This window comes from Sceloporus occidentalis, unplaced genomic scaffold (assembly GCF_023333645.1).
Source record: "Sceloporus occidentalis isolate IW3139 unplaced genomic scaffold, rSceOcc1.0.p SCAF_1, whole genome shotgun sequence".
Taxonomy (NCBI): Eukaryota; Metazoa; Chordata; class Lepidosauria; order Squamata; family Phrynosomatidae; genus Sceloporus; species Sceloporus occidentalis.
Genome location: NW_028316981.1, coordinates 144739109 through 144766687, shown reverse-complemented (window position 1 = coordinate 144766687; position 27579 = coordinate 144739109).

Sequence of the window (27579 nt, the reverse complement as noted above, 5' to 3'; positions counted from 1 at the left end):
TCCGAGGACTCCCGGAACAATATAACGAAGATTTAAGTACCTGGTTAATTCCTGCACTCGCTTATTATATAGATTGGGTCCCAGAACAATTAGACTTAGAAGTGGACAAAATATATAGACAAAACTCATGGATTGCTACCAATAAAACACTACCCCGCGACATTATAATAAAATTTGTAAGAACAAGGGTACGAGATTTAATTTTGGAGGTAAATTATCAAAAAAAAAATTTATATGGAAGATCACCCACAAGAGATCAAGATATTCAAAGACATCCCCTTACAAATTCTAAAGAGGAGGAAAGACTACACGAATTTAACAGAGTTTCTTAAAGAAAACAATATTAAATATCGTTGGGGAAAGATAGAAGGGGTGATATTTTCAATAGATAACAAAAAATACTGGATTGATAACACTGACAAAGCCGAAGCTTTCTTGAAAAAATTCAAAGGAAGTGAGTCTACCGGAACGAGTTCATCAGAAGAAGACATCTCTAACACGGGCACAACGGTTGCTAATGAAATCAAATCACAGAAACAAAGGAGCAAAAGACTTCAGAGAAGGAAATCAGATTCAGACCTAAATATAAGGACAGCAGATAGGTATAAAGATTACGAGGAAGAAACACAACATTCAAACCCATCAGAGGAGTTAGAAGAAGGGGAAATACAAGGAGAAACTGAGCAAGAAAATAAGAAAGATAAAAGGAAAAAGAAAGCGGAGACCAGATTAGAACGAGTGAGAACAAGATCAACAAAAGCAATAGAGAACAAGGCTCACATTGAACAGGAGAGGGGAGGAAAAACAAAATATCTTTTTTCAGAATCAGTAAAGAAAAAGAAAGGGAGAAGGGGGAACAAGAGCTAGAAAGAAAATATAGAAAATAGTTAGACACAGTAACAAACGAGGATGTTAAAATTGTTATCATGGAATGTAAATGGCCTTAATTTTAAAGAGAAAAGAAATAAAGTATTTCATTTTTTGAAAAAACAAAATGCGACTATAGTTTGCCTTCAAGAAACACATTTAAGGGAAAAGGATATAAGATTAATCAAGAATAAAAACTTGGGCAACATATACACAGCCTCCTCCACACAGTCCAAAAAGAACGGAGTAGCAACATATATAAAGGATAATATAAAAGCCAAAGAAATCTTTAAGGATAACAATAACAGATTATATTTAGCAACAGAAGTAGAAATTCAATCTAATAAAATTTTGATAATCAGTATTTACACTCCACAAGAAAAAAAGGCCAAATTCTTCAATGAACTAAAACAAAAAACAAAAGAGCTAAACTACGATAAAATTATCATCACAGGGGACTGGAACGGGGTTTTGGAATCCAGGATAGACAGATCTACACAAAGTAAAAATAATTTACAAGGAATACTCCCAAAAGCAGCCTTCAGTCTTATACATGAACAACATTTGATAGATATCTGGAGAGTACAAAATGAAAAGGTTAAAGATTTTACATATTATTCGGGACGCTTTAATTCCTGGTCCAGAATAGATTTTGTAATGGTATCAAAACCATTATGTAAAAATGTTGAAAAAACAGAAATAATGACTAGGTATATCTCTGACCATAGTCCAATTACTATACAAATAAGCAAACAAAAAAAAAAAGAATATTCCTGGAAGTTACATGATTACCTATTAGCAGACGAAAGAATAACAGAAAAAATAAAACAGGAAATCAGCATATATTTTGAGCAAAATAACAACAAGGAAACATCAACAGATATAATATGGGACGCATCAAAAGCAGTAATCAGGGGACACTTAATACAGCAAGAAATAAGACATAAAAATAACGAAAAAAGAGAAGAAAAAGAACTAATAAATAAACTTAAAAATAAAGAAAGAGAATACATAATAAATCCAAGCAAAAAGGAATTAGGGGAAGAAGTACAGGTAATTAGAAAACAGTTAGAACAAAGAATAACAACAGAAGTCATGAAAAATATAAAAGAATGTAAACATTATCACTTCAAAAATGCAAACAAAGTGGGTAAATGGTTGGCCAATAAGTTAAAAAAAGGGAAAGCAGAGAAAACAATTCTGAAATTAACAGAGAATGGAAAAACATATACACAACAAAAAGATCTAATAAGGATAACAGAGCAATATTATAAAAACCTATTTAAGGAAGTAAGAAGGGAGAGAAATGGAAAAAGCAAGAAACAAGAATATATTAGAAAATGCCAACCCACAAAAATAACCAAAATACAGTTAGAAAATCTGAATGCACCCATTTCAATATCCGAAGTGGAAACAGCAATTGACAAACTAAAAGAGAATAAGGCGCCGGGGCCAGATGGATACACGGCAAATTACTACAAAACATTTAAATCTGAGTTATCACTTTGGCTGCACAAAACAATTAAACAAGTCGATAGTGGAAAAATACCGGAATCATGGAAACAATCCATAACGGTACTAATACCTAAAGAAGGGAAAAACCCCGAGAATATTGCAAATTATCGCCCGATCACTCTATTAAATATCGATTATAAAATCTACGCATCTATACTGGCAGAAAGGCTTAAAACCTTTCTAAGAGAATGGATTTCAGAAGAACAAGTGGGGTTTCTCCCAGGGAGACATCTAAGAAACAATATCCGCACACTATTAAATATAATTGAACACTATAGTATATATAAGGAGAAAAAATTGGGACTAATATTTATGGACCTAGAGAAGGCATTTGACAATGTAAACTGGGAGTTTATGATGACCCTAATGGAGGAAATCGGAATACAAGGTAAATTTTTAAATGGGATACAAAAATATATATAAAAGTCAGGAAACACAAATAATCGTTAATGGAGAAAAAACAAACAGCTGTACGATCACCAAAGGGACCCGTCAGGGATGCCCTCTTTCTCCACTATTATTTATCATGATGATAGAGATATTAACTAGTAAGATAAAAAAGGAAGAAAAGATCAGACCACCCAAAACAAAAAATCATCATTACTATCTGCGTGCATACACAGACGATTTAGTAATCTTTCTAGATGACCCTGTAAAAAGTATTTAAAAAGTGGAAGAAATCTTAGAAGAATTTGGAAATCAGGCAGGAATTAAAACAAATAAAAGCAAAAGCGGAATAATAACCAAAAATATAAGCCCAAAAGAAATCATAAGATTAAAAACAGTAACGGAATTTGAAATCATAGACAAAACTAAATACCTGGGAATAACAATTACTAATTCCAACAGTGATCTGTATAAAAATAACTATGAGATTGTGTGGGGGAAAATCAAAGCAGAATTGAATAATTGGTCCAATAAATTTCTGTCACTCTTGGGAAGAATAGCGGTAATCCAGATGAACGTGTTACCTAAAATGTTATTTCTATTTCAGACACTCCCAATAATAACGAATAAATCACCTTTTGTACAATGGGATAAAGATATAGCTAAATTTATATGGCGCGGGAAGAAATCCAGAATAAAAGCAAAAGTGATGCAAGGGAAAAAAGAAATGGGAGGACTAGGTTTACCTAATCTAGAATTATACTTTAATGCTTGCGCCCTCCTATGGGCTAAAGAGTGGATAACACTAGAAAATAAAAAACAATTAGAATTAGAGGCAACTGATATGAAAACAGGTTGGCACGCACTTCTTTTATACGAGCAAACAGACAGAAGGTTTAACATCCACAACACCAGGAAGGTAATACTTAAAACTTGGAAAAAGTATAAGGATTTCTTTTACACTAAACTCCCATTGTGGACATCAACACAAGAAGCCTTTCATAAAGAAGAGTTCCCGGAAAACCACAAATGGGTAAAATACGAAGACTGTTTAACTAATATAAAAGGGAAGACGGAATTGAAAAATATAGAGGCTCTAGTACGTGAGGGGGAAAAAAATCAATTGGCTACTATACGAACAGTTAAAAATAGAAACTAATAAGGATATAAAGAACAAAGGTATAGAGACAGGAAAAACAGAATTCGATAAAATCATAATGGGGAAAGAGAAAGGATCAATCAAGAAGATCTACAATAGGCTTCTAGAAATTGATCAAAAGGAAGAAACGGTAAAAGAAACAATGGTAAAATGGATGGAAAATTTAGGAAAAACCATACCACTAGATACATGGCAGAACTCATGGAAGACAACCCAAAAATTTACAAAAGGAAATACTTTAAAAGAAAACTATTTTAAAATATTTTATAGGTGGTATCTAACCCCCTCCAGACTAGCAAAAATGAAAAAGAATGTAGATGGACACTGTTGGAAATGCAGAGGAAAAGCGGGAACAATGTATCATGTATGGTGGAAATGTAAGGAAACACAAAATTTCTGGAAGCAAATACATAAGGAAATACAGGAAGTGAATGAAATAATAATACCCCTAAGTCCTGAATTATTTTTATTAAATATGACAGAAACATGTAATACAAAATTAAATAAAAATCTGACTAGTACATTACTTTATCAGATTACGGCAGCACGCATGGTATTTGCGAGGCACTGGAAAGGGAAAACTATACCCAATATAGCAGAATGGAAAAATAAAGTATATGAATTCAAGGAAATGGATAGAATGACTATGTATATCGCAGGAAGAACAGAACAAGAGTTTGAAAAAAAATGGGGGAAATTAACAGAAAAATGGAACAAAGAGCAAAATAAATAAATAAATAAATAAATGATTAGAATTTGTGAATTTGGGGGGGGGAAAGAGGGAGGGGAAAAGGGAAAAAGAAAAGGAAAGGAAGAAGGGGAAAAAAAACACAAAAAATCCCTATAGCCCCAACTGAAGTTGGTGTGGATCGGATTCAATAAGAACCATTTATTAGATAACACAGTAAAGGGATAAGGTGGTGTGGAACAGATGAAGGGGTAAATATATATAAAAAGAACCAAGACTGGAAAGGTATAAAATCTCCTCTCTTTCTCCGTGGTTAAAAGTATACTGTAATGTCCTTTGGTGTTTTGTTGCTTTTTTTTTTTTTGTTGCTTTTTTTTTTCTTTTCTTTTTTTTGAAACGGTCGGAAGTAAAGAGGGAGAAACATTGATGATGTACGGAAATGAACTAAAGAAGTATAACTGTAAGAATTTAATCGGTTGTATTATATTCAAAAAATGAAATAAATATTATATTAAAAAAAAAGTTTACTAATGGCTTTAATCTATATTTACATAGATGCTATACCCTAATCTAGCTAGTGAATAGTTCAGGTGAAAGAAATATTTATCTCACCATCTTTCCAAAGAAAGTTATGAGAGCAGGAAGATGAAAATACAACAACTCAGTTGTAAATATTTTAAGAGAATGTCAGTTAGTCCCAAAAGGGGAGTGACCTAAGTCACATGGTTAGTTTGAATAAGAGAGGGGAGGAGAGAGTTTGCATGCAGGAATCCCCTATCTATCTATCTATCTATCTATCTATCTATCTATCTATCTATCTATCTAAAAATCTTCCAACAGAAATTCTACATTCTGAGACTATTTCAAATCCCATCCCCACCTCAGTACTTCCAAGAGACATTTATCTCCAGTGGTGTAAAGTAGACATTTATCTCCAATAGTGGAAAGTAGCTTCCATGCCAGGAGAGCAATGCACTTGCACTGAACTTTACATTAGAGTTGGCCCTCCACATTTGCAGCTTTGACTTTGCTGATTTGATTATTTCCAGATTTGATTAATGTGTTCTCTCTATGAATCTCTAGATCCTCCAACACAACTCTGTCAGACACTGACAATAAAGTCAGGCTGGGGGACCTACAGAATCCCAGAGAAGACACTTCTCTAGGCATTTGTAGTTCTTCCAGCATGATTCTGGAAGGGGAATAATTGCCAACCTGTCCTGGACGTGGTCACACTTCCCCTGAAGGATGAAGTTCGCAGTTTAGGAGTACTTCTGGACTCATCCCTGCAACTTGACATCTCAGGTAGATGTGACAGCCAGAAATGCTTGCTATCAACTTCGGTTGATACGCCAACTGCGACCCTACCTAGACCAAAGGGACCTTGAAACAGTGGTACATGCTCTGGTAACTTCTCATCTAGATTTCTGTAATGCTCTTTACATGGGGCTACCCTTGTACCAAGCTCGGAAACTTCAGTTAGTGCAAAATATGGCAGCCAGATTTGTCACCGGCTCTTCAAGGTTCGACCATATTACACCTATCTTAAAAGATCTTCACTGGCTCCCTATTTGCTTCTGGGCACAGGACAAGGTGTTGGTTATTACCTATAAAGCCCTACATGGCTTGGGCCCGAGTTACTTACGGGACCGCATCTCCCTATATCAGTGGTGGCGAACCTATGGTACGCGTGCCAGAGGTGGCACTCAGAGCTCTCTCTGTGGGCACGTGTGCCGTCACCCCAGCACAGAGTTTGCCAGAGTTTGTTACTGGAAAGTTAGAGGGACGTGGCACTTTGTGATAAATAAGTGGGTTTTGGGTTGCAGTTTGGGCACTTGGTCGCTAAAAGGTTCACCATCACTGCCCTATATAATCCGCCCCGCACTCTTAGAACATCGGGTAAGCACCTATTGGAAATAGCAACCTTAAATATGTTGCTACTTCGCAAAGAGCATTCTCATCAATGGCTCCGAGACTTTGGAATAATGTTCCTGAGGAGATCCACTCGGCGGCCTCGTTAGGAACATTTACAAAAACTGAGCTTTTTAGCCGAGCGTACCCCACCTGATATGAATACCCCCCTGATATAAATGACATGCCCTGTCTGTGTATGATCCCTGCCTTGCTTGTTGATGTTATTGTTATTGTCTGATGTTGGACATTTTATTGTTTTTAGCTGCTTTTAACTGAATTTTGATGTAAACGTTTTGTGCTTTTATTTAGTCTGTAACCCTGCTTTGATCTACTGGGAGAGGCGGGGAAACATAAATAAATTTTATTATTATTATTATTATTATTATTATTAGGTCAACATCTGACAGATGTTGACCACAGAGTTGTGTTGGAGAACCTACAGATTCCTAGAGAGGTGTTCTCTTGGGTTTAAAAAAGGGGGTTTTCTGTGGAGGGCAGCAAATGTGGTCCATTGTACCTCTTTAAAGAACTCTCCAAGGTGCTGGACCTGTTTTAAGAGATGGATCAGCACTTAGGAGACTGCCTTTAAAATCAAGAATGAAGCCCAGAGGAGATTCATCACCCACACTGACATGAAAGCTACAAACTGCCACTTCTAGCTGCTAATATCTTGTTACTTAATCACTTTGCCTAATTTGACAGAATTTGCAAGAACAGTTGCTACTTCACAGGGACTTGGACATGTTACCCTTTATGTGCATAGCTGTGACAGGGAACACACTCATTTCCACTTAGAAATGCACTTATTTCCCTAAGAGTTTGGGGTGGGGAGGCAATTATTATGAAACTGATATACAATAATATGCTGAACAGAAGTGGCCTTAGTTAAGAAATTTGAACATGTTCAGAACAGAGGTAGTGTTTTTTGTGGACAGTTGTGTTCACTGTTTTGGTGGGAGTTATTTTGTTTCATGTTTTGGGGAGAATGAGGAGGCAATTTGTATGAACATAGCATATATTATAGCTGTTTCAATGGACAGAAAGTCTGCAAAATTGCATGATTTTTAAGTCACAAGGGAGAAGTTAATGATGAATAAGCAGTTATTAGACGATGGGGATTTGGTTTGTTTTTGTTTTTTACATATTAGTATATTATTGTAGTATTTTAGCATTTTATAGCATGGTGTTTCATCCTTCTTTTTTGATTATATATGTTCTGATATACCGACCTTTGGTGGAAAGAGCATTATAAATAAATGTTATTACTGTTGTTGTTATTTTCAGTGATATCAAAATAACAAAAATGTGCAGTAGGAAGGGATGGATAGTACATGTGGAAAATACAATGGCAGAGATAACATATGAAGATCCAGCATTTTCCAAGCAAGAATCCGATGCTACATCTTCCCAGGTACCACAGATGCCACAAAAATTCTTTTAATGTTCCTCTCCCTGGGAGTGAAACCTTTTTTCCTTTAGTTACTTTATAGTTGAAGGGCTATGGCTTCACTAAACAGTAGAAGAGAAAGATCTCATTGTTCATGTACCAGTTCATGCTGCAGGCTCATGCAATATTGTGAGTATGGAGGTGAGAACAGAGGCATCACTAAGGGGTGCAGGGATGTGGTGACACCCTAAGGGGGCAGTCACACCACTATTTCCCAAATCGCTGCCTTTTGGCAGAAATGGGCTTTGACATTCACCCACATTGCTTTAAAACCCTGGAGCTCAGTGGAAGAGAAGACAGGAGTGGGGTGAGGCTCAGTGGGCAGAGAAAGGGGAGGCTTTAAAAATGTTTTTTACCCTTTTAAAATTTTATTTATCACATCTTACACATCACACATCACATCACACTTTTATTTCAATCACATGAAATTATGTAAATGTAAATCCATTTAGGCTGTGCATATGCTATTGTGATTTAAAGGTATACTTTTAATTTTGCTAGTTGTTTATGTCACAACTATTACCATTAAATTCAATGATCTACAAGAATTATGTTTTAGGGGTAACATTAATGTAAAAAAAAACATTACTAAGGATTCTGTATGGTGTGGTAAAGAAGGAGGTCAATGGGGCAAGGTGACACTATGAGTTACTGCACTGGGTGACACCAACTCTAGTGACATCACTAGGTGAGGACAAAGTAGAAGGGCTTTTTGTACAACAGGCAAGCAGCTTATAGCATTCAGATCATTTTTAAGAAGCTGATAATATGACCATTTTAGTTACTTTCAAGAAACAGGGAAGTAACAAGTTATTTTTAAAACTTGAACTGTAACTGTAATGTAACTAACTACTCTTTTGAGGCCTTTGCAAATATAATTAAGTAATTACTTTTTAAAGGAACTTCTCAAGATCTGTATCTCCTGTGATTGCAAAGTCAAAGTATCACAAAAATAAACCTCTTGCCACTATCCTGAAACTTTCCACACATGGAAGGCACATATTATGCCTGGCTCGTGATACTCTTCCACATATGAATCACTAACAATGTTTTGGAAGGGAGGCTTTGGATTCTGATTCAACCCACTTCAGAGTAGGCCCTGCCTAGTTCAGCTGAGGCTCAGGACTCAAACACAGTGAACCAACAGTCCAGTTGTTTCAAAACTATGAGAAGGCCCTTTGCTCATCAGTAATCTACTACATTAAAGTACTGGCTTCTTTGAAAATAAGTTTTTTTCCCTTTGAACTGGCTTAAATATGAGGAATAATTAGAACAGGTGCTATTATGACGTTGGTGGCTGAGCACTTTATGTCCCAGTCTTATCCCTTCCCCATTAAATCTTTTCCAATATTGGGGTTCACATATTTTGTTCTGTTTGCTGGTCTTGTTTAACTTTATGAAACCTAGGCTTTCTGATTATGCCAGGTAATAAAGCAAGGATATTTTCCCCTCTGATGACAAACATGGGTTAATTTTCCTCTAAGTCCCTTTGGCAAACTTTTAATAGAATGAATGGCTCTGCTATCAGATGTCAGATAAAGGGATTTTCATATCTAAAGTTTATTTTCATTGTTGATCCAGTATGACACCAGCTTCCAAGGTGTTGCAGTTATGTTCCGTTGCCTTCTTCATTGTTAGTCATACTAGCTGGTGCATAAAATTAAATTAGTTCAACACTGTTTGATGTGTGTTTATGATGGAGAAATACATTAGAGCTCTATTTATATTATATATCATCCACTAAATTAACATCTCAGCTTTTACGATGGCTCAATGACCTCTCAGGAGCTTGAAAGCCTGTACATTAAGGGTTGGCTCTCCCAATGGCTTTGTGTAGTGGTACTGGGCATCTTGCCCATCCCAGAGTCCATAAACAATTAAGCCAACATGTTTGGACTTAAGCAAAATTCATTCCATTAATTTCAGTCAAAGTATGTAATGTTAAATACATCTTAAGATAACTTGCATTGGAATCACAATGTAAATACTCCTTTTCCACCCAGTGGCAGCACTTGTGTCAGTGCAAGGAGTTGTCTGGAAAGGAAGATCAAGTCATGTCATAGTGAAGATGAAAGGATAGGTACCTGACTTAGGAGCAAATTTGATTCTCCATTTTTCCTATTACGTTATGTGTGTGTGTGTGGGGGGGGGGGGATCAATGAACTTCAATCAGCAAGGCAGATCTCAAGGAATTAAATCTGCCCTCTGCCTTTCCACAGACAGGTACCCATACTAGATTTCTCTGTCATTATTTGTTTGTTTGCATTGACTCTCAAGATTTACAGGTTGCCTTTAAAGGTTAAAAAGCCCCTGTCAGTGCAGCACCCAAGCCTAAAATAAAGCAAAACAGAATAAACCAAATAAAAATAAGACCTTTTTGATATAAGGTGGGATATATATGAAAGTCTGCATGGTGTAATGGTTTGAACATTGGACTACAACTCTGGAGATGATGATGATGATGATGATTATTATTATTATTATTATTAAGCTTTATTTATATAGCGCTGTAAATTTACACAGCACTGTACATACAATCTTTTAATTAGACTGTTCCCTGCCCTCGGGCTTACAATCTAAGAAGATACGACACAAAAGGGGAAGGGAATGGAGGATGGAGCCAGATGCCTTCTGGGAAGGTCTCAGTTCCTTTGGGGAGGCCTGATGGGATTGGCCTACCTCCTCTCTCCCTCAGAAGCCAGGATGGAGATCAGAGTTCAATTCCCCACTCAGCCATGGAAATGTAGTGGATGACCTTGGGTGGGTCACACAATCTCAGTCTCAGAAAAACCCATGATAGGTTCATCTTATGGTCACCATAAGTCAGAAACAATGTGAAGGCACACAGCAATAATAAATATTTTAATGTCAATAGATGAGAAATATATCAACACAGGCCATTGGTAAGAACAAGCAGTAACAATGACATTCAAAAACATCCAGTCTAGAAAGATACTAAAACAAAATGAATATACCTAAAACCAGCATCAGCCCATTGAAACCCCATCTTTTTCTTTAAAAAAAAAAAAGGAACCACAGAAAATAAATTAGTTTTAAGGCTTGTCTGAAAAACCTCTAATGATAAGGCCTGGTAGATCATAGCTAGTCATGCTTTCTGCACTGTTGAAAATGCTCTCTCCCCTGTGACTACCAATTTAGTTCTTCCTGGTAGACACCCAAGAAAAGCCTGAATTACTCATCCTAAGGTGCAGGCTTGCTGATATAGATGTAAGCAGTCTTTCAAAAGGTTAAAGTCAAAGTTTAAGACCAGCATGATAAACTGAGCTAGGAACAAGTGCTAAAGAATAACTCAAGCCATGCTAATACTCAGGCACCCATATTCTGGACTAGCTGGACTTTCTGGATTGCCTTTAAAGGCTGGCCCCCTTGGGTGTACTATAGTAATTCAGCCTGGATGTCACTCGTGCTAGGGGAACCAAGGACAAATAACCCCTATCAAGATAGGGCTGCTGTTAGAATCAAATCAAGCGCCCTTGATCTGTCAAGGGTGTCAAATTCCATCAAAGTACAGTTTGCTCTATATGTCAATGAAGAGTGTTCCTATTTAAAAAAAACACCTTGATTTTATCTGCTTCAGGTATCATCTTGTTCATCTTCATTCATTCCACACACATGCGACACTAGCTACAGACACTAGCCTGGAACAAAGCATGGGATGGAATGGACCTGATGTTTCCTGCTATTCCCACTAATAAACTTACAGACTTCTTTTTTAAAAATTATTTTTATGAATTTTCAAGTTGACTCTGACTTATGTGACCCTATCATGGGATTTTCTTGGCAAGATTTATTCAGAGTAGGCTTACCATTACCTTCTGCTTAGAATAAGGAAGTGTGCCTTATTCAAGGTCACCCTGTAGGTTTCCATGGCTGAGTACAGATTTGAACCTGGACTCCTTTGTTCAGAATTTAAACTACACCATGCTGAGTCAGGGGGAAAAACGACTGCCTTATTCATTCCAATGTTTTCTAGTATGTTCTGTATTCAGAGGCTACCAACCATAAGCTAAAAGATGAAGCACAAGAATACTTGAGCTTATAGCTCAGGTGAATCGAGAGACTTATGTACCTGTGGCAAGTGAGCCCCCAGTCCCTCACTCAGCTTTTTAAAAGCTATTCAATTCTAGCTTCCTTTCTCAAGAGCTAGCAACACAGAAACAAAATTAAAAGCTGGATGTGGCTTGAAACAAACTATTAAACCACTGTGGCCTTCCAGAGGTGCCATGAATCTGATAAGTCCTGTTTAAACTTTAGCCAAAGCTAAACATCAAATGTCAATAGTAACTTATGCCCAAAGTCTCCACAAGGCAGCAGACAAGTGTCTAATCAAGAAATCACATCAAAGCTGTGATGCAAGGAAGCTGAGAATGTTTTAACTTCCCAGGTCCCGTCCTACCCATAAGGCTTTGAAAGAACCCCTCTCCAGTTAATTAGACCAAGTATTCCAAACTTAAAGCATCAATGTATGGTGCTTTCTGGTGCCATTATCATCATTCCAGCCACCATCCAAATCCTTTCAAACTCATTAATCTTACTGACAATTAGAGTCATGCAACAGATACTTACTCCTGAATGCACATCATGTACTTAATGTCCAGTTTCCCAACACAAATTCATCTCCATTATGATGTGGATACAGTGCAATTCTCACAGTTTTCTGAATAAAATGGAATGTGAGGACCTGATATGTTGCATGAAGATATAAGTGCCAAAATCTGTGCCCTAAGATACATACCGAGATCCTTCATCAAGGAGATGGAACATAAGTTTACACTCACTGATTTATATAGCACTGGAATAATATTGCATCATTTCTCAACATTGCACAACTGAATGCAGAACTAATTCTGCATCTTCATTTGTATGTAAAATGCACAGGGAATAACCAGGCACAATGCACAAATGCATCCATCTGTAACCATGCACATTACGTAGCCATTGACAACTGCTTCTGCAACCTTCATCTGAATACAGCTATGCACACCAAACTAAAATATCCAATCACTTCCACAGGGTAACGTATGCATGCTTTAGGCACTAAGGTTCTGCTGAATGAATTCCAGATCTATTTCTAGAGGTCACATGTATAACAGACAAACATAAGTTGAAATAATTGTAGTAATGGTCCCATTGTTGTTGTTGTTTTCTTTTTGAGCTCCAGAATTTTCAAGGAGTTGTCTAGTATAAACTACAATCTAACATGATGTTTAATGGATGCCCTTGCGTGAAAGCAAGTGACCCTTAGGATCCAACCGTTACCCTGGAGTTGGATACTGGACATAAAAAAAAACTACATCAGCACTAACCAAAAGATTCAGAACAGAATTGGGAAAGCTGGGGCCCTACAGACGTTGCTAGATTCCAAGTACCAGCAGCCTCGGCAAATCAGGAATGATGAAAACTGCAATATAGCTTCTGTATAGCCATAAAGTGCCCCCTTATTTAGATTGATCTCAAGGAAAATTGGAAAACATGTGCCAGAGACTATATATATATAGTCTTGAGGGAGAAAGAGGCAGGCTAGCTCCACCAGGCCTGCTTAGAAGAAAAAGAGCCCTCCCTCCGTTCCATCTGCCTTGGTCCAGGCCTCAGAAGGAGAGAAGAATGCTGGACCTGATCCCCTCCCCCCTCACCATTCCCTTCTCCTTTTGTGTCGTGTCTTTTAGATTGCAAGCCTGCGGGCAGGGAACTGTCTGATTAAAAAAATAATAATAATAAATGTAAGCCACCCTGAGAGCCATTAGGGCTGAAGGGCGGGATATAAATACCTAAATAAATAAATAAATAAATAAATAAATAATATTCCCAACCCCACCTTATAAACATATATACTTGAACCTTGCAGCATGTTTTTTAACTGATATCAAATAATCCCAAAATAAAGTGTGCAATAGTGAGAACATATGGCAGGAAAGATGGCTCAGACTGAATTGTAAAGGTTATTTGTGAGCATGAGTAACTGTAAAAAGAAAAGAGGAGAGGAAGAGATTGAAACCAGCAAATGGAGCAATATTTATCTCAGAATGTGAAAGTCAGACCTTAATTCCTTTGTCTTTTTCTTAACAGCAAGTAGTAGCCTACTATTATCACACCAAACTGGGCTTGCCACTGGCATATCAATAATATCTTTAGGAATTAATCTATCAGACATTCCATAAAACATTTGCTCTCTCATTACAATATTTGCTGCAAAACCTGAATACCAGAAATTGCCAAGTCATTTATTGAGGGGAGTGTGTGGTTATTTCCTCAAGCTTGCATTGTTTTGATGCTTTCCAGACCCTTTTGATTCCTTTCCTACTGCTTTTCCTTGGTGTCAGTTTCCGACTTTTCCCTACAGTGTGCTCAGTCTCATTTTCTCTCTGCTTGATCCAACCTGATTGGTGGCAGTGGCATGTGGTTTTGTTTACAGATGTTCAGATATAATATTGAGAAGTCAGCAAAACGCTCACATGGGTTGTCTCATCCAATCATGGCAAATATAGGAAAAAAGAAGAAGAAAGAAATGGTACTAGGAAATTCATGGGATTGCCATAAATCAACAGTTAACTTGAAATTAACAGTTAACACATACTATGATGGAGAAGCTGTCAGGTGAACAACAGGTACAGAAGACTGTCATAAAACAATGATTATGTTTATAAGTAATGCTTTCTTTAAAAAAAATTGCCAATAAGAGCCACTGTTCAGCACTGAAGAAAAACAAAAAATACACTGGATGGATAATTTCAGTTCAGCCTTCTTTAATCCTATTAATTTTATTCTACTGAAATAATCTGTTCTTTTTATTAGTAATGGTTCACACTAGTGCCAGTTTGCTCAAAGTAGGAGCTTTGAACTTCTGTCTTCCCCATCCCGTCTTTCCTTCCCTCACTCCCTTTCTCACTGACATACACATACACAGAGACTCTGTATATGTGTTTGATTCACAAGGACAGCTATGGGCTTGTTCTTCTTCTACCATCTCCTTATCACTGAGCAAGAGTGGCAGGGTTGGATTAAGACATATAGAACTATAAGCATGAGTCCTGTTGGTTAGTTCCAATTAGAGTAAACCCACTGAATCAATGGAATGAATCTACATGTTATTCATTATATAACAATTGTTTCAATGGATCAACTCTAGTTTAGACTAACCAATCAGGTTGTCAGTTATGTCATGTTTATAAGGTCCAATAGGTTTGCCAGATATGTGCATTACTACATCAGGTAGGAGTGTGTGTGTGTGGGGGGGGGGGGGGGACAGACAGACAGAAAGACAGAGTTTAGAGGCCCCTCATACTGTGGAGCTCTTTGCTTGAGCATACATTCAACTCTGTTGACTAGTGATTCAAGGGAACAATTCTCTGGTTTATTCAGCAGTACTTACCTTTGCTTCTTCTCAGCAATGCCTAGAACATGTCAGGGTTCCACATTTTTCTAGTCCTTCCTGTATATGTGCCTTCAAGTCACCTGTTGACTTATGGTGACCCTATGAATTGTACTGGGTTTCCTTTGGCAAGGAATCCTCAGGGGTGGTTTTGCTAGTTCCTTCATCTGAAATATAGCCTACAGAAACTGGCATTCATTGGTGGTCTCCCATCCAAGGTCTAATCAGGGCTGACTTTGCTTAACTTCCAAGACAGAAGCTGATACCTTCAGGATATTTAGGCCCTCGGCCTAGTTCCTTACCCAGAACTAACCAGATTACAGAAAGAAGCACCAAGAGAGTGTTCAGTGTTTCTCAGCAAACCATTTTAAGCAATTGCATATGGACTGTGGCTTGCTGGAGTCAGAGGAGTTGTAGCTTTTTCAAATCAGATAGTAAAGTTCTAGGAGCCAGACAAAACTATCTTCTTAGCTTATGCTTCCATCTCCTTTTGAGGAAAATGCAAGAGAAAAGACATTCTGCAACATCCTCACCATCACTCTCCTCCAATCTGAGAGAGACCTCTGTTGTCAATATGCAGAACAGTGAAATCATTAGTGGTGTTTTGTGAGGAGATAACTGCCTTTTCAATGTCTCTACACAAACCATTCGTACATCTGGTCCATGTGTGCTGGCATTACTCCAAAGTCTAAAGGTACTTTTGACCACCTCAGATTTTCCATATGTCTGAGGTGCCAGTTTGCCTAGTATTCTATTAACTCCAGTCAGAAAGGCTAGGCCAGACTTTTCAAACTGTGTGTTTATGGATGAGGAGACATTTCTTCTTTTCTTAGTCTCTTGCAATATACATCACATTTGAATGTTTTATTTAAAGCATAAACTTTAAAACATTTAAAATATATACATGAAAGGAATGACTCTGTGCTGGGGCGATGGCACCCGTGCCATAGGTTCGCCATCACTGGCTTATGGGAGTGCTTAAGTGCACTGTTAAGCAGTATAGAAATGTACTTGCTATTGCTATAAAGAAAGAAGTTGGCAGCATGAAGTCTACTTCCTGATCAAATGTATCTGAGGAAGTAGAATGACTTCTACAAAGGTTCATGCTGCCAACATCTTTCTTTCAGTTAGGCTCAAAGGTGCTACAACATCTCTCTACATACTGATTCCACAGACTAACATGGCTATATCTTTGAATTCTATTGCTCATGAGGAAAGATATATAGAAGGTGTGAGGATGGAGAGAATACATCAAAACTTTAAAATGTATCACACTAGAATCAAAAGCAACCCATTTAAATTTTTAGAAACCCTTTCCACATAACCACATAGTGCTAATGAACAGTGGGGAAGAAATCCATGAGAAGGCATGTGATACTATCTTTGCCAACCTGCCCTCTAGACATCAAAATCTCCTCATCTGATACATACAGTTCATGAACAATTGTTTTATTTTGGAAATTCATGTTACACATTCTACATTTTTAAAGCAGAAGAATTTCCCCAATATCAGTCAGATATTGCCCTCTGGCCACAGACACTGATTTCTATGTTCTTTCCTCCTACCATTCCCACCCACTCCCCCAAGCCGGAAGTCTTACTTTTTATGATTTTTGAAACCACACCTGGAGTGTGTCCATAACCCATGTCTGGTTTCATACAGTAAACTTTTTAAAACTGTGATACTGGTGTGATACAATGTTTATAAAAGAGCTGGCAGCCTCATGTGTGCAACTTTTGTGTCTTCAAATATTTCTTTTGCTCATTTCAAGAGGAAGCTAAATGAAATTATAAAAGAGAAACACAAGCATCCCATCAAGCCTTGTTCACCTTAAACATCTCTTTCTTTCTTTCTTTCTTTCTTTCTTTCTTTCTTTCTTTCTCCCTCCCTCTCTCTCTGTATGTGTGTGTCAATCTGTCTGTCTCAATCTTTCTCTCTCTCACACACACACACACAGACGCACAGACACACATATACACCCCACAGTCTCATTTATCACCTTTGTGAGGGCCAAGTGGAATGCCTCTCATTCTTCACAAGGACTTTAACCACTCAGTGCAAATAACAGAGCAAGCATTCCTGGGTGAGCATGTAGAGGGAGGCAGAGGAAGGGGGCCAGGCCTAATCAATCTGGCAGACTTTCCCACACATTCTGAGATCAGTTTTTATCAGTGTTGTAACACAACATGTCAAGGACTTTCTAATGGAGCCAAAGGTGCTTTTCTGACCCAACATGCTTCAACACTGGCAGTTCCAAATTCCCCCCTTCCCCCTCATGCTAATAGTTTTAAAGATAGCAAATCCATATATGCATAAATCTGTGAATGAGTAGGGATGCATTTGTTGTTGTTGTTGCTACTGTTGTTGTGTGTATGGCTACCCTAAGGCAACCCTATCATAGGATTTTCTTGACAGGTTTCTTGGGGGGGGGGGGGAGGTTGCCATTGCCATCCCCTGAGACTGAAAGAGTGTGATTTGCCAAAGGTTTCCATAGCCACCAAGCCAGGTCTCGAACCCTGGAATCCCAGTTTCCTTCTCCAATGACCAAACCATTACACCATGCTGGCCCTCACACAATGTTATTAAATCTCCTATAGATCTGCAATACTCTTAAACCTCCACCCCATGCTCACAGCTGTGAATCAACACACAAGACAGTGAAGCATGTGGGGGGGGGAAAACTCTGGCCCTGGGATCAGTCTGCCTTAAACACCTGCTCCAGAGACCTGCCTGCCGGTCCCCAAACACTAGAGCCAAAAGCAACAGTGATCTGAGGGCAAGTTTGGAAAGGAAGGAAGTGAAAACCTGAAGAGACAGCTCATCAGACGTAAGAGATGAGAGATGAGCCATCTCTCTGAAGGCTGAGCTCTACAAAGTGTGTTTAAATAAACTTCCTCATGATGGATCTTATCTCAGACTTAAAAACATGTGTGAGGGCACTCTCTAGAAAAGCCCAGGTACTAAAATACTTCTATTTGTTTCTGAAACGACAGTCTACAAATCATACATATAAAGTAAAAACTACAACCAAGGTTATGAAAGAAGGATGAAAGATTAATACAGCATCAGCCATCTTCTGGAATGAATAGCTGCATCTCATGGGCATTTTTAAAGCAGAAAACCCACATGAGGCAGAGCAGGCCAGGGGTACAATTAAAAAGGGTGAGATGGCTGCCTCAGTCAGCAGATTGTAGATGTCATGAGAGGACAGCAAATTGTTAGTCTTATAATTTATTATTATTGCAGTTTTACCACCAGGAAGGAAGAGAGGCATGAGGAGGTTATGTTTCTCAGGTGCCAAAATAACTTGGCTAGCCTAGGTTACTGTGTACCTTGACTGAGGGGTAAGGTATTTCTGTTCCCCTTCTGGCAAGCAGGATGCCTTGGGCTGGCCCTGGCATGAGGCAACTGTTCCTAAACATTTATGCATGATTTTAGAAGTGTGTGTGTGTTTGGGGGGGGGGGGGGGGTTATAAAAAAAACTTGCAAACTGAGATAAAAATGGCCTCTGTTGGAAGGTTGGTGATGCCATGTTTCTGGTTCTGCCTTAAAGCAGGGAGACTGATTGGCAAGTCTTTGAGTGCCTTTCAACACTATGGTTCTGTCATAATAAGACTCATGTGCCACAAATAGGGATGGAAAATATTTTTAAAAATGTGTTTCTTGAGTGTCAGACACCCTTGGTAAGGAGACTCCTGGACTGATTAATATCTTTGCTGTTTAGAACTTATTCTGCGCAAAATTCACAAGTGCTAGTTTTGTACAGAACATAAAATTTTCTAAACAGGAACTATTTATTCAGAAATATAATCTGTTTTGCAGAACATTCAGTTTTCTGTTCAAAAATATTAGGGTTTAAAGGTGATAACCAACACCTTGTACTGTGCCCGGAAGCTGATTGGCAGACAGTGAAGAGTTTTTAAAACAGGTGTTATGTGGTCATAACTAGATTTACCAGTGACCAGTCTGGCTGCCATATTTTGAACCAATTGAAGCTTCCAAACTTGGCACAAGGGTAGCCCCATGTAGAGCTTATGCTTCCATACACAGAGACACTGTCTGTATATGTACTTGATTCCTCTTCTACCATCTCCTTATCACTGAACTTGAGCAAGAGTGACAGGGTTGGATTAAGAAATATGGAGCTATAAGCATGAATCCTATTGGTTAGTTCCAATTAGAGTAAACCCACTGAATCAATGGGATGAATCTACATGTTATTCGTTATATAACAATTGTTTCAATGGATCAACTCTAGTTACTAACCAATAGGATTCTGGTTGTAAGTTATGTCATGTTTAAGAGATTCAATAGGTTTGCCAGAAATGTGCATTACTGTATCAGGTAGGAGTGTGTGTGTGTGTGTGTGAGAGAGAGAGAGAGAGACAGAGACAGAGAGATATAATATAATATAATATAATTAATAAAAATAATAAAATATAATAAAAATATTATCATCTGATACATTTTTTCACAAACAAACAAAATATCTAGCCCTCTAATTTTGTTACAGCCATTACCATGTAATGTTGGGAGGCTGACCTATGAATCAGATGGCCCATGGAAATCTAAATAGATAGACAGACAGGTTTTTGGAACAAATGTATTATCGTATATACTTGACTATAAGTCAGCTCATGTATAAGTCGAGGACAAGTTTGGGGGTCAGAATTATGGATTTTGCTATGACCCGTGGATAAGTCAAGAATAAAATGTAGGGGCATATAGCAAAGGATCTAAAGGATGAAGCAAAGCAAAACAATATCAAATAACTTACAAAATTCCAGCAGAAATAACTCTCTTTTAACTCATGAAAGAACGTGAAAAGATTCTAAAATGCAAAGATAAAGAACTGAGTGCAATTTCAGAATCATACAAGCCATTGTATTCCCTATTGTTAAGTCAAGCTGATCTATGGTTTGGAAGCATGGAATAGCACATTGAGATACTAATCCGGCATAGAATGTTTTTAATGCTGATGAAGACTTCTCTGAGTCGAAACGGCCACACATTACTCCAGAGGTAGCCGTCTTCCACCATTGAAAGATTTCAACCATTGAAGAATATTGTTAACATTGAAAAATACACTATTTATCTTCATGCTACCATACTACAAGTACTACTAATAATTCTTCTCATGTTTTTGATTGGATATCTTGTGTGAAACAGCAGAATATTTCTACGGCTGACACTCTGGAGATTCTACTCATATTTTTGGGACTATTGTTTATATTCAAAAAGATTCAGAAGAGTTATTTCCTACAGCCAGCTTTTTGTTGAATGTTGTTTGAAGACTTTTTACCACTGTTGGATTTAGTATTCATTATACATACATACATACATACATACATACATATTACAAGTAACAATACATCTTTGTTGTATATATTGCAAGTAACAATACGTCTTTGTTGTATGCATTATAATTGTTTTTACAGTTTACCTAGTGTTTCCCTCCCTTCTTGTTTATCATCCATAGGGTCACCATGGGTCATAGAATCATAGAATCATAGAGTTGGAAGAGACCACAAAGGCCATCCTGTCCAACCCCCTACCATGCAGGAAATCTGAATCAAAGCATCCCCAACAGATGGCCATCCAGCCTGTGTTTAAAGACCTCCAAAGAAGGAGAATCCACCACTCCCCGAGGAAGTGTGTTCCACTGTCGAACAGCTCTTACTGTCAAGAAGTTCCTCCTAATGTTGAGGTGGAATCTCTTTTCCTATAGCTTGCATCCATTGCTCTGGGTCCTAGTCTCTGGAGCAGCAGCAAACAAGCTAGCTTCCTCCTCGATGTGATATGCCTTCAAGTATTTAAACAGGGCTATCATTATCACCTCTTAACCTTCTCTTCTCCAGGCTAAACATACCCAGCTCCCTAAGTCATTCCTCATAGGACATGCTTTCCAGACCCATTTTAGTTGCCCTCCTTTGGACACGCTCCAGTTTCTCAACATCCTTTTTAAATTTTGGTGCCCAGAACTGGACACAATATTGTAGGTGGGGCCTGACCAGAGCAGAATAAAGTGGCACTATTACTTCCCTTTATCTAGACACTATACTTTTATTCATGCAGCCTAAAATCGCATTGACCTTCTTAGCTGCAGCTCACACTGTTGACTCATGTTCAGTTTGTGGCCTACTTGGACTCCTAGATTCCTTTCACATGTAGTCTTGTTCAGCCAAGTGTCACCCATCCTATATCTGTGCATTTTATTTTTCTGCCCTAAATGCAGTACCTTACATTCCTCCATGTTGAAATTCATTTTGTTAGCTTTGGCCCAGCTTTCTAAACTATTAAGGTCATTTTGAATTTTGATCCTGTCCTCTGGGCTATTAGCTACCTAGTTTGGTGTCATCTGCAAATTTGATAAGTATGCCCCCGATTCTTTCATCCAAGTCATTGATAAAGATGTTGAATAGCACTGGGTCCAGGACAGAACCCTGTGGGACCCCACTGGTCAAGATCAACTCAAGGGCAATTAACAATAATAAAACAAAATGCTGGATCAGCTTACAGAATCGTAACAAGAACTTCAAGGAGATCATGATAAGAAGTATTTTGTATGCCTGAAAGAAAGTATTATACACATACTAAGGTATTAAGCATTAGGCAACAGCCACTGTATTATTTCATCATCAGTTGGCTCCTTAAAAAGCTCATTGCAAGTCTGATGTGCGTTTTCTTTCTGTCCATGGAAGGTTTGGCCAAAATTAAAAAATGTTCTTTACTCAGAAAACATGTCCTTTACCACATCAAGCCCAAATGTAGCAGCTCAGAAAAGCAAACAACAATCTCCAGGTTTGACACGCTAGAAAGGAATCTCGTCTTGATAAGAGAAAATGACCTATTACATCCTTTTTACTCTGAATCAATGTGATGTTTTCCTTTCTCATCCAAAACTATGCTTTCAAAATTTCTTTGCAACCCTCACCTTCAGTCTGCAATGCACCCAATAAGGGGTCTGAGAAATGGGCCACCCATTCACCTTCCATCCTCCTCAAAGTGAATTATTTTCAACAAAATGCTAAAAGTGAATGGTTGCTTCATATGAAAGTGCACCAACATGAGACATTTTTCAACAGATGGAGTGTGCTGCATGAGTACATCCCAATTTCTGCCAACCCAGAACTGTGCCTTGTGCACTGGTTCTGTCTGTATGGATTTTATCACACTGGAGGAATTTCTCTTAATTTCGAATGAAAAGAAAGTGGGGCCAGAACGCATTCACCTAAAGTCACTAGTTTAGTGAAATTACATGAATGCTCATTGCATTCAAACTGGCTCCCCATTGCCTGAAAACAGCATGCCATTGCCCGAATTTGTGTGTGGCAGTCTATCATGCAATAACGTGAAACCCCATGTTTGCACTCGGACTGACTTCCCATTGCCTAAATTTGTGTGTAGTGGGTTATCGCGCAATAACGTTAAACCCCATGATTTGCCATTGGATTATACTTCCAATTTCCCTTGTCTGATAAACTCCTTATGACCAGTGCAACATGACCTTTCCAGTAGCAGACCAGTTTTCCAACATTTCCAGACCTATGCAAGGATACCAGGGGGTCAGTCTGGGGCACATGAGCATTATAAGTGGTTCTGGAGAATTGGAGGAGGGGTGTTAGTTCAGCAAAAACAAAAACTATGGGCAAAACCTAGACAGGAAATGGATTGCTAAGTCATGCAGGAGATATGGGCATACATAGAGTAAAGGAGACTCAGAAAAGTGCAAGCCAAAAGAAAAAGAATGGTGAACAAGTCAGTTTGGGGTGAGGTACATTATCATAATAAATATTTCTGACATTCTATCTGGCATCTGTAGAAGACTATTGGGATTAAACTAGTTTTAGTTAAACTAGTGAAATGAGTTAAAATTAAAGTTTAGATAAACTGGTTAAAGAGCTTAGAAGCAGCCCATGAACAAGCACTTTAAAACTAATTTTGATTGTTTTTGTGCTGCTTTCAAAATGTTCCTGTTTGTCTAGGAATTTTAATTGGTTGGTTTTCCTTTCTATTGTACGGTTGGTTGCTCCTTTTCTTTGTTCTGATGGCATTTTATTTTTTATTTTTTTTTTGCCTTTTAGTTGTTAATTATATTCTGTTGTTTTAAATATATTTCCATACTTCCCTGGCATTAGTAATGGTGATGGGCAGTTTGTAAATGTTTGAATAATTTTTAAAAAAAATATTTTACAGAAGATCAGGGAAGTCAACAATGAGATTGAATCAGAATAGTTCCAAAGCCCACAGCTAGAAGCTTTAGCTGCATTTGTGACACATTATGCTTTTCAACTCCTTCTGAACAAGGATAACTCAACCTATATCCTTCTTCACTTAAGGAACTGACACCTTACTCCTTTGACTGCCACTTTTCAAAGCAGCCATGGACACTCCGATAGCATCCACACTGGAGAAACGAAGTACAGCAATGAAGCTTCCTTTGAATCCTAATCTGAAAGTTCAATTGGTCAAAAGTGCAACTGCTAGTTTGCTAGCTAGCACCAGCAAATGTAACATATTGCACCACTTCTTAACTTCACTGGATACCAGGCCACTTGTGAGCATAATTCATACTGCTGGGCTTAATCTTTAAAGCCATGTATAGCTGTGGACTTTATTGTACTCTATTTAAACTGACTTATCCTTGATGGGATAAAGTCGTATTTAAATTTAAATGCGGGTTTTATTGCACCGGGCCCCAGCATGGAGGAGTGCAACCCATCCACACCCTGGACCCCAGCTGCAGTTATCCAGTCGCTTTTCAAAAACAGGAGCTTACTGTTTTCAAAAAGCCTCTGGATAACCACAGCTGAGGTCCAAGGTGCAGATGGGTTGCACTCACTTGGCTGTGGCTGGGTGCGATAAAACCAGCTTTTTAATTTAAATTTGACTTTATCCCATTGGGGATACGTCAGTTTAAAAGGGTTTCCAAAGGACCACTACCTGCTTCCCCATAAAGCTGCCTGAAGATTTAAGATAGTCTTCCGAGATACTGTTCCAGGTGTCCTTGCTCAGGTGGACCTCAGATCCCTCAGGGTTCTGCGTTGTCCCCTATGCTATTTAACATATACATAAAACCACTGGGAAAGGTTGTCCATAGTTTTGGGGTGAGATGCCATCAATATGCAGATGACACCCAACTCTATTACTTCTTTCCACCTCAATTTAAGGAGGCTGTTCTGATCCTAAACCAGTGTCTGTCATCAGTAATGGACTGGTAAAGGGCAAACAAATTGACATTTAATCCAGATAGGACAGAGGTGCTCCTGCTCAGTCAGAAGGAAGATCAGGGAACAGGGATCCAGCCTATATTAGATGGGGTGACACTCCCCCTGAAGATGCAAGTTCGCAGCTTGGGATTACTCCTGGACTCAGCTGTGAACCTGGAGGCCCAAGTCTCTGCAGTGACCAGGAGTGCTTTAGCACATTTAAAACTTGTGCACCAACTGTGCCCATTCCTTGAAATGCTGGATCTGTCCATGGTGGTTCATGCCTTGGTTATATCCCATTTGGACTAGAACAGAACCCGGAACAATGGATGCAAGCTACAGGAAAAGAGATTCCACCTCAACATTAGGAGGAACTTCCTGACAGTAAGGGCTGTTTGACAGTGGAATGCACTCCCTCGGAGGGTGATAGAGTCTCCTTCCTTGGAGGTCTTTAAACAGAGGCTGGATGGTCATCTGTCAGGGATGCTTTGATTTGGATTTCCTGCATGGCAGGGGGTTGGACTGGATGGCCCTAGTGGTCTCTTCCAACTCTATGATTCTATGATTCTATGATTCTATGATAATGCACTCTACTTGGGGCTGCCTTTCAAGAGTGTTCAGAAATTGCAACTGGTCCAAAGAGCTGCAGCCAGTTTGTTAATAAGGGCAGGTTACAGAGACCACACAATGCCCCTGTTGAAACAGCTCCACTGGCTGCCAGTTTGTACCGGGGACAATCCAAAGTGATGGTTATGTCTTATAAAGTTCTATATGGCTCAGGTCCAGGCTATTTGGTAGACCATATCTCCCTCTATGAGCCGGTCCAGGCTCTGAGGTCCTCAGGGAAGGCCCTTTTCTCCGTCTTACCCCCATCACAAGCATGGTTGGTGGGGACACAAGAGAGGACCTTTTCTGTGGAAATCCCTTCCTAGGGAAATCAGAATCACCCCTTCTTTGTTGTCCTTCTGCTGGCAGGTTAAAACCTTCTTATGCAGGCAGGCTTTTAAAACAGAATGTTTTTAAAGGCCTAGTGTTTTAAACAATTTTAACTTTATAAAGTGTATTTTTATTCTTTTATTAAGCAATTTATTTTAATGTTGTAACAATTTAATTCTGTTTTAATGTCTCTCTTTTCTATGTTTTTAATTGCATTGTTCTTTTAATGTTGTGAGCTGCTCTGGGTACCAGTTCTGGGGAAAGAGCGTAATAATAACAATAATAATAATAATAATTTTTTTAAAATGGGGGAGAACTCTTCACACAGGGCTTGCTTTCCCTAGGAAGGTTTACCTAGCATTACCTTTTCTGTCTTTCCAGAACTTGGAAGTAATTAGTTATTTTCATAACTTTGTTATTGTTGTATGTCTTCAAGTTGTTTCCAACTTATGGAAATCGAAAGGTGAAACTATCATGGGGTTTTCTTGGCAAGATTTCTTCAGAGGAGGTTTGCTATTGCCTTTCTCCAAGGCTGAGAGTATGTGACATGCCCAAGGTCACCCAGTGGGTTTCATGACTGAGCAGGGAATCAAACCCTGGTCTCCAGATTCGTAGTCCAACACTCAAACCACTATGGCATGCTGGCTCTCATTTCCGTAACTACAGGTGTGCAACTGTCTGTAACTTTACTTTTTCTTTTCTCCTCAGTTTTGTTGTAAGTGTAATTTATGGGAATGGTTTTAGTTTTTGGTATAATGCATTGCTGTTTGTTGATGTGTGGCTTCAAGTCATTTGCAACTTATTGTGACCCTAAAGCAAACATATCATAGGCCCGTTACACACGGGCTTAAAAGTACGCGCAGAGCGCATACTAGGGTTAATACGGGGCGGTGCTTCTGCACCGCCCTAACCCTAGTGTGCGCTGCGCGTGCACAAAATGGCAGCGGCCATTCCACATGGCCGCCGTCATCGATACGTCACGGCCGCGCTGCCTCCAAACGAGGCGGCGCGGTTGTGACGTATTGGGGTCACAGCAGGGTGCCTAGGGCGCCCTTTCCGCGACCCCGGAAGGAGCTCCGTTTCGGAGCTCCTTTCTTGTTTGGTCTGCTGGGCGCAGCCTTCACACGGCTGCGCCCAGTGGACCAAAGGAGAAAGGGGTCAAACGGCCCCTTTCTCCTTCTCCCCGCCGCCGCGGGGTGTCCTCAGGGCTTGAAGCCCCAAGGACACCCCTTTCCAGGCTGCGGGGAAGGGGCCTTTTGCTGCTTCCCCGCAGTCCGGAAAGCGGCGGATCGGGGCTTCAGTGGCTGCCGCTCTGGCCGCTGAGGCCCCGATCCGGCGGGGAAAGGTGCGCCTACTGGCCGCCCCTAAGGGGCGGTCTGTAACGGGCCATAGTTTCTAAGGGCTGAGAATGTGACTTTCTCAATATCACCCAGTGGGTTTTCATAGCTGACAAGGGATTTGAATCTGATCTCCAGAGTCGCAGTCACTATGCTGACTTCCTTTCTAGTTATTTTTAAGGGCATTTTCGCAGTATTTTGAGTTAAATTTTTGACATTTTATGCCATTCTCTTGTCAACCCTAACATTTTTCCAAAAACAAATTTTAAAATAACGATAAAAGCTGAAAAAGACAAACATCTTAATCATTACCAGTAACAAATTACATAGGCTTCTGTAATGTCTTCCATCATGAATTACCTTTAAAAGTAACTTTCAAAGCACTGTATCATTCTGGTAGTAATACACTTTCCTTTCTTTTCTTTTCTTTTTACTTTGGCAACTCCCTTCCCAGTTCTCTTTTACTATTCTGTGTTTTTAATTCTCTTTCACTACAGTTTTTAGTGATATTTTGTTTGTACTTGGTTGATTTTATTGTTACTCATACAGTATATTGGAAGTTGTGAAACATTGGAGGTTTTTAAACAATGGATGGGTGAGCAGCTTAAGATTCAGTGAAGGGTAGGCTACCATGTGGTTTAAACCAATCAGTCAATAATATAGGGTGACAGACCTTGAGCAAACATTCCTGAGACAGTGTAGGGGAAACCTCCATGGCTGATTAGGTTC